We start from the raw sequence: 8,962 nt of genomic DNA, 5'->3' as shown, positions 1-8,962 counted from the left end.
TCTTAGCTCACTGCAACCTCCGCCTCCCTGTTTCAAGCAATTCTCCTGCCTCAGCCTCCTGGGTAGCTGGGATTACAGGTGCACACCACCATGCCCAGATAATTTTTGTATTTTTAGTAGAGACAGGGTTTTGCCATGTTGGTCAGGCTGATCTTGAACTCCTGACCTCATGATCTGCTTGCCTTCCCTTCCCAGAGTGCTAGGGTTACAGGCATGAGCCACCATACCTGGCCTCCCTGGCTCTTCTTTGCTGCTCACAAATTCCAGTGGCCCAGTTTCCCGCAGGAGACCTGGAAGCAGGGAAGAATGAAGAGGGTTAATTACACAGCTGATTTCCCAAGACTGGCCAGGTCCAGTGCCCTGACTATGAGTCCCTGTGTTCCCTCTGCTAATCAACTGTGTAGTTAGCAGTTCAGGCACATGTGGTAGGCTCCCTTGGCCTCATGTCCTAGAATTTTGAGAGCTAATTTGTGGGCCCAGTCTTGACTTGTAGATGGATTGCCATGCCCTGTGCAATGGTGTGTCCAGGTGGCTATGATCCTTACCTGGGAAGCTCAGGTCAAATCAGCTCGTTGATTCCATTGATATTTATTCCCAAAGGACTTTTTTCCACAGGCACCCACATGGGGCATGAATGGAGGACATGGTCTCATGCAATTTGTTGCCATGTTTGTCCCCACAAAGCTTGAGACTTGATCATCCAGCTTTTCTGCTACAGGCACCAGACTGTAATGCCTACTCATTGGCTAATGTCATCAGTCAATGAAAATATAACAAGGTACATTTTGGAAGGCACTTTTAGAGCAAGCACCATAACTCACAACTCTGCCCAGTGAGCAAGACTTCCTTTTTCTGTGTATAGTTTTAAGCAGTTTTCTTTGAAGCTGCATAGCTGCAGTAGCCAAGTACACCTCTGTGTTTAGGACCCCAAGACCATTCCCAGTTTTGATTATCCAGTAAAAGGACTGACAATACTCTGCACATAGGCATACTCAAAACTAAGATTTATTACAATGAAACGATACAAAACAAAGTCTGCAAAGGGAAAAGGCATGTGGGCAAAGTATGGGGAATAACAGCTGCAAGATTCCAAGAGTCTTCACCAGTGGAGTTGCATAGAACAAGCTTAAGTCTCCCATCAACAATCTGTGGCCTTTTACTGTGGGCCCTCTCACTGCAGGTGCTCAGTCTAGTCCAAATAAGGCAGTTCAGTCCTTGGTTTCAGAGGCACTGCCTGAGACAGTCAGTTCCAAACAGTTTTATTTATCTATGACATCAGCTTCATGAGTATGGACAGCATCTGTAGGCATTCTGCAGGAAAGTGCAGGTGGCAGGTCACCCCCTCCCTCCTAGGCAGTGTGGTCAGGTGGAGCATAAGCTCAGCAGTCAGTGTGAATTCAAAGCATTCACAGCAGCTTGAAAAGGCAGTACATGGAGTTTTCTTTTAGGAAGAGGGAAGGCTTTGTTCTGAAAAACAAAGACCATTAACACTCTTCCCCATCCCATTTCCCCAGGTGCCTGGATTTTGTTTTTTTCCCCTCTCTGTTACAAAATCAGTCGTGTCTCCTTCAACAAGACATTTTAAAAATCATGTCCTATTCTTACCTAGACTTTTCATATGAAAGGGTTCTATGCAATAGGCACAAAAGTATTTTCACAGAAAAACATTTTTATACAGTTTAATCAGAAAGACATATTATGTTGCTTGTAGCCATTATTAGAGGTAATGAAAAAAATTAAAAATAAAAAACAAACAAAGAAAAAGACACATTATGTTCAGAATTATTCAGGAAAAAAATCTTAAATTTGTAAACATTAAAATTTATGGGTTTACATAACTTTCCATTTTTTTCATCCTGATCAATTATGCAGGTAGCAGCCTAGAAAACATCAATCTCTTTCTGGGGACAGCTGCATTTAATCATTAAATTAAGGTGCCTTACTAAGTTGTGTGTGTCAGAGGCATTTGAAACAGACCAACAGACCAACTCCATCTTGAATATGGGCTGGCAAAATAAGGCTGAGACCTACTGGGCTACATTTCCAGACGGTTAAGTTTGGGGTGGGCAGTGGAAAGTTACAGAAGTTACACCTAAGGGCTGTTTTTTGGAAGCTGGGAGGCGGTCATAGGTTTGAAAGCTGGGAAGGGGTTGTAGGGTGTAGAGTCACAAGGTTAACCAAGGTCGGTTACAAAGTCCAATGGCCTTGTCAATTGAGGCCAGAATAAGAAACAATACAAGAATGTCTTAAGTTAGTTAGGTGCTGCAGGGGTTGATAGTTTTTCTGCTTTTCATGATCTTCCAATTACTTCAGGTTTTCTTTTTGTTGCTGTTTTCTCTCAAACAATGTTCATAACTTTTTTTTTTTTTTTTGAGACGGAGTTTTGCTCTTGTTACCCAGGCTGGAGTGCAATGGCGCGATCTCGGCTCACCGTAACCTCCGCCTCCTGGGTTCAGGCAATTCTCCTGCCTCAACCTCCTGAGTAGCTGGGGTTACAGGCATGCGCCACCATGCCCAGCTAATTTTTTGTATTTTTAGTAGAGACGGGGTTTCACCATGTTGACCAGGATGGTCTCGATCTCTTGACCTCGTGATCCACCCGCCTCGGCCTCCCAAAGTGTTGGGATTACAGGCGTGAGCCACCGCGCCCGGCCACTGTTCATAACTTTTTTCTTTTTTTTTTTTTTGAGACAAAGTCTCGCTCTGCCACCAGGCGTCAGGCTGGAGTGCAGTGGCAGGATCTCGGCTCACTGCAACCTCTGCCTTCTGGGTTCAAGCAATTCTCCTGCCTCAGCCTCTTGGGTAGCTGGGACTATAGGCGCGCACCACCACACCGAGCTAACTTTTGTATTTTTAGTAGAGACGGCGTTTCACCATGTTGGCCAGGATGGTATCAATCTCTTGACCTTGTGATCTGCCTGCCTCGGCCTCCCAAAGTGCTGGGATTACAGGCATGAGCCACCACACCCGGCCAACTACTTCAGGTTTTCTAATTCCAGAAGGCCCTCCAGAGGTGTACATGTGGGCCACAGAGGTTACCATGTCGTCCACGGCTCAGTCAGGTTAGCACAAGATACAGGTTATAAAGACCTTGCTGATAAAACAGGTTGAATGAAAGAAGCTGGCTAAAACCCACCAAAACTAAGATGGCAATGAGAGTGACCTCTGGTCACCCTCACTGCTACACTCTCACCAATGCCATGACAGTTTACAAATGCCATGGCAACATTGGGAAGTTACCCTATATGGTCTACAAAGGGGAAACATAAATAATCCATCCCTTGTTTAGTATATAACCAAGAAACAACCAAAAAAATGGGCAACCAGCAGCCCTTGGGGCTGCTCTGTCTATAGCGTAGCCATTATTTTATTCCTTTACTTTCTTAATAAACTTGCTTTCACTTTACTCTATGGACTCTCTCTGAATTCCTTCTTGCTCGAGATCCAACAACCCTCTCTTGGAGTCTGAATCGGGGCCCCTTTCCTGTAATGTGTACCAAGAAAAAGGAAGTAGAGTCAAGGTATCAGTTCACTGTTGCAAATTGCATCTAATACTAAAAGCCAAACGCAAGTCAGCAGCAGTGAAATGGCCCTGAGACAGGGGCCAGAGTCTGATCTGTCAGTAGTAGGTGGAAGGGTCACACTTGCCCTAATGTGCCCTTCCACAGTGTAGGAATCATTACTTAGAAATGCAAGCAGTCTCTGTATCAGAAACAAAGAACCAATGAATAGATCAATTTCAGATGGTCCCTTAAGAAAGAAGCCCTTTTCTGTAGGCAATTATGACCCAGATGGTCCAGCCAGCATCCATGATGTTTTCACAACTTTTTCCACAGAGGGGTGTCTAAAATCTGCAACTGTCCCAGAGCCTGAGTTTTGATTTTTAAGCAGAGCAACTTTGTCAGATTTGGTTTGGCTTAGCTAGCTAACAGACAAGCCAGCCCAGAAACCTGGTCAGGTACAAACTTCCTCTGAAAACAAAACAAAACAAAACTGGAAAAGGTCTCTATCTTGTTTTAGGTCTTGGGAGCTTGACCTTGGAACCACGTGTTGATATTTTCTTTCTTTTTTTTTTTTTTGAGATGGCGTCTCACTCTGTCACCCAGGCTGGACTGCAATGGCACAATCTCAGCTCACTGTAACCTCCAACTCTTGGGTTCAAGCAATTTTCCTCAGCCTCCCGAGTAGTTGGGACTACAGGTGAATGCCACCATGCCCGGCTAATCATTTTTATTTATTTATTTGTATTTATTTATTTTAAAAGAGACGGGGTCTCGCCACGTTGCCCAGGCTGGAGTGCAATGGCTATTCACAGGCGAAATCCCACTACTGATCAGCACGGGAGTTTTGACCTGCTCCTTTTCCGACCTGGGCTGGTTCACCCCGCCTTAGGCAACCTGGTGGTCCCCTGCTCCCAGGAGATCACCATATTGATGCCAAACTTAGTGCGGACACCTGATTGGCATAGTGCACTACAGCCCAGAACTCCTGGACTCAAGAGATCCTCCACCTCAGCCTCCCGAGTAGCTGGGACTACAGGCATGTGCCACGGCGCCCAGCTATTTATTTTTGAGACAGAGTCTCACTCTGTCACCCAGGCTGGAGTGTAGTGGTGCAATCTCAGCTCACTGCAGCCTTCGCCTCTGAGATTCAAGTGATTCTCCTGCCTCAGCCTCCTGAGTAGCTGGGACTACAGGCACAGTGCACCACACCTGGCTAATTTTTTTTTTTTTGAGATGGAGTTTCACTCTTGTTGCTTAGACTGGAGTACAATGGTGCAATCTTGGCTCACTGCAATCTCCGCCTCCTGGGTTCAAGCAACTTTCCTGTCTCAGCCTCCTGAGTAGCTCGGATTACAGGTGACCGCCACTATGCCTGGCTAAATTTTGGTATTTTTAGTAGACACTGGGTTTCGGCATGTTGGCCAGGCTGGTCTCGAACTCCTGACCTCAGGTGATCTGCCCGCCTTGGCCTCCCAACGTGTTGGGATTACAGGCGTGAGCCACTGCAGCTGGTCTAATTTTTGTATTTTTAGTAGAGACAGAGTTTCGCCATGTTGGCCAGGCAGGTCTCCAACTCCTGACCTCAGATGATCCGCCTGACTAGGCCTTTGAAAGTGCTGGGATTACAGGCATGAGCCATCACGCCTTGCAACCACATGGTGGTACTTTCTTTTTGGTCTCTGCCATTTTACAATAGTGGGCCAGGTTCAATCCTAGCTTACGAATGAGTATTTTCTGGTTGATACCTGTGTGACCTTTACAATTTGTTGATTCTCTTCCCCTCCACAAACAATGTCTGGCTTCCCTTCTTAAATTTTCCCTTCTAAGCTGGGTGTCGTGGCTCACGCCTGTAATCCCAGCACTATGGGAGGCTGAGGCAGGCAGATCACGAGGCTGGCTAACAAGGTGAAACCCTGTCTCTACTAAAAATACAAAAAATTGCATGCTGTTGGCAAATAATATAAGAAAATAAATAAATAAATACAAAAAATTAGCCATACCTAATGGCACGCACCTGTAGTCCCAGCTACTTGGGAGGCTGCGGCAGGAGAATCACTTGAATCCAGGAGGCGAAGGTTGCAGTAAGCCAAGATCACACCACTGCACTCCAGCCTGGGTGACAGACTCTGTCTCAAAAAAAAAAAAAAATTTCTTTCTGGTCAGGCATGGTAACTCCTGCCTGTAATTCCAGCACTTTGGGAGGCCGAGTTGGGTGGATTACGAGGCCAGGAGTTCGAGACCAGCCTGGCCAGCCTAGCCAACATGGTGAAACCCCATCTCTACTAAAAAGAGAAAAATTAGCTGGGCGTGATAGCACTCAAGAGACTGAGGTAAGAGAATCACTTTAACCTGGGAGGTGGAGGTTGCTGTGAGCCAAGATCCCACCGTTGCGCTCCCGCCTGGGTGACACAGTAAGACTCCATCTCAAAGAAAAAAAAATCCTTTCTCTAAGCACTTGAAAGATTACCTTTGATAAAGTTGAAAAGCCAGAAATATCAGGTGTTTGGCCTGGCTAAAGTTGGGTAATAAGATATTTAAAAGTTTTTTTTTTTTTTTACAGCGCTATGGCTAAAACTCAGCTTAATTAAAAGTGGATATTCAAGCTATAGGTCTATTTAAAAAGGGTTTTATGTTCTTCTCTTGGATCTTTTTTCGAAAAAAAATTTTTCTCTTCTCAGTCAACTGAATTATTTTTCTTCATTTTGTCTTGCCACTTTTTTTGTTTGTTTGTTTTTTGAGACAGAGTCTTGCTGTGTTGCCAGGCTGGAGTGCAGTGGCACAGTCTCGGCTCACTGCAATCTCCACCTCCCGGGTTCAAGTGATCCTTCCACCTTAGCCTCCCAAGCAGCTGGGACTACAGGCGCTTGCCACCATGCCAGGCTAATTTTTGTATTCTTAGTAGAGACAGGGTTTCACCACATTAGCCAGGATGGTCTCAATCTCTTGACCTCGTGATCCGCCCACCTTGGTCTCCCAAAGTGCTGGGATTCTAGGCATGAGACACCGCGCCCCGCGCCACTTTTTTTTGAAACAAAAGCTCTCATATTTATTACAAACCTAGCCTACTAGTGCACAGCACATAAACACAGAGAAAAAATATATTCCCAACAAAATGTGCAACTGTCCAGATAGTGGTGGCATTCTCTGTCACCATTACCAGCTTGATATGGTAAGGTGGTCATGAATTTGATAGAGCATAAATACGTGCGCCATCTCATGTGCATTTCCTTAAAGACCCAGCTTGGCTCTTCCCCAGTGTTTCCTTTTGGAGTCGTACTTGATTTTGTTGCCGGTTTTTATCCAGATCCACTGGGGAATGGGACAATTTTGCTTTTATATCTTGGCCAAGAAATCCTTAATTCTGAAAGTCTTGTGAGAAGACATGGCAAGAAGAGGAGTCAAAGCACACACCAAGAGAGAGGGGCTTGTCTTGCCATTTTTTTTTTTTTTTTGGACACATAGTTTTACTCTTGTCGCCCGGGCTAGAGTGCAGTCATGCAATCTCTGCTCACTCCAACCTCCACCTCTTGGGTTCAAGTGATTTTCCTGCCTCAGCCTCCCAAATAGCTGGAATTACAATCATGTGCCACTATGCCTGGCTAATTATTGTATTTTCAGTAGAGATGGGGGTTCACCATGTTGGCCAGGCTGGTCTCGAACTCCTAATCTCAGGCAATTCACCTGCCTTGGCTTCCAAAAGTGCTGGGATTATAGGCATGAGCCACTGCACCCAGCCTGTCTTGCCATTCTTAATGCACACATGAGAGGTCCTATGATAACTTCTGGAAGCCTGGGACTCCTTGGGAAAGACAGAAGTCACAGTAGACCCCATTTTGGAAGAAAACCTGTTTTCCTCATGAAACCCCAGGAATTAAAAGCAGATAGATTCCACTCAAAATCTAAGGCTTTATTCTGTTTTGCATTGTGTCATCTAATGTTTTTGACTGTTGCGGGTATCAGAAATTGCTTCACATTATGAGAGAACTTTGATGCATAATAACTAGATAGGACATATCCTTTTGGGAATGGCTAATGGCAGCTATGGGGAAATACTCAGCTTTGCATGTTTCGATCAGAGGAGCATGCTCTTGGCCAACTAGGAAGTATAGAGATGTTCCCCCACCACACACACTAAAAGATAGGACTCCCATAGGGATTGGCTGATTCCCTGTTTTTGAAAGCCAGGATCTGGTATAACAATGGGATTCTTAGTTTTGGGGATCTGTTTTTCTTTTTCAGCTGTGCCTGCTTATTTGGCCCTAGACACTATGTGTTTTCCTAGCCAAGTTTCTTGAAGGACTCCACCCTGAGGCCAGTAACCCAGTGAAGAAACTGGCAAGGTGAGGTGGCTCAAGCCTGTAATCCCAGCACTTTGAGAGGCCGAGGTGAGTGGATCACCTGAGGTCAGAAGTTTGAGACCAGTCCGAGCAACATGGAGAAACCCCATCTCTACTAAAAATACAAAATTAACTGAGCATGGTATTCCATACCTGTAATCCCTGCTACTGGGGAGGCTGAAGCGGGGGAATTGCTTGAACCCGGGAGACTGAGGTTGCAGTGAGCCAAGATCACGTCATTGCACTCTAGTATAGGTAAAAAGAGTGAAACTCAATCTCAAAAAAAAAAAAAGGCCGGGCTTGGTGGCTCATGCTTATAATCCCAGCACTTTGGGAGGCTGAGGCAGGTGGATCACCTGAGGTCAGGAGTCTGAGACCAGCCTGACCAATGTGGCAAAACCCCTTCTCTATTAAATTTACAAAAAATTAGCCAGGTGTGGTGGCAGGAGCCTGTAATCCCAGCTACTTGGGAGCCTAAGGCAGGAGAATTGCTTGAACCCAGGATGCGGAGGTTGCAGTGAACCGAGATCATACCACTGCACTCCAGCCTGGGCCACAAGAGCGAAACAAACAAAAAAAGCCAGCGCAGTGGCTCACACCTGTAATCCCAGCTGTTTGGGAGGCTGAGGCGGGCAGATCATGAGGTCAGGAGTTCAAGATCAGCCTGACTAATATGATAAAACCCCATCTCTACTAAAAATACAAAAATTAGCTGGGCATGGTGGTATGTGCCTGTAGTCCCAGCTACTTGGGAGGCTGAGGAAGGAGAATTGCTTAAATCTGGAAGGCAGAGGTTGCAGTGAGCCTAGATTTTGCCACTGCACTCCAGCCTGGGTTACAGAGCGAGACTCCATCTCAAAAAAAAAAAAAGGTACAGAATGTAAATTTTTGTCTCGTTTAAAGGGTTAAAGAATTTTTTTTTAAGGAAAGCACGTTTATTAGCAAAGTAAGGTAACAAAAGATTCAAGAATTTTTTTTATTGCTTTTTTTATTGAGATGCTTATTGCTTATTGAGATTTTATTGCTTATTATTTATTTTTTTTATTGGTGTCCCAAAGTGCTGGGATTACAGGCGTGATCCACTGCACAGGGCCCACATTAGATTTTTTTTTTTTTTTTTTT

General features: G+C 45.1%; 1 long non-coding RNA gene across 2 annotated transcripts in view; it reads right to left on the bottom strand.

Annotated features, from left to right (window-relative positions):
* Positions 1 to 224: 224 nt before the first annotated feature.
* LOC108288093 overlaps positions 225 to 8,962 on the bottom strand; it is an 18,244-nt gene continuing 9,506 nt past the window's right edge. The window contains exon 4 of one of the 2 annotated variants that reach the window (XR_005196631.1): positions 225 to 290. This is a non-coding gene — a long non-coding RNA (uncharacterized LOC108288093). Of the gene's footprint in view, positions 291 to 671; positions 1,468 to 8,962 lie in introns of those variants that run through there. The other variant, XR_005196630.1, reaches the window with a different exon arrangement.

Source organism: Cebus imitator, unplaced genomic scaffold (assembly GCF_001604975.1).
Source record: "Cebus imitator isolate Cc_AM_T3 unplaced genomic scaffold, Cebus_imitator-1.0 Scaffold364, whole genome shotgun sequence".
NCBI classification, from domain to species: Eukaryota; Metazoa; Chordata; class Mammalia; order Primates; family Cebidae; genus Cebus; species Cebus imitator.
This window is presented reverse-complemented; position numbering and strand designations above follow the sequence as displayed.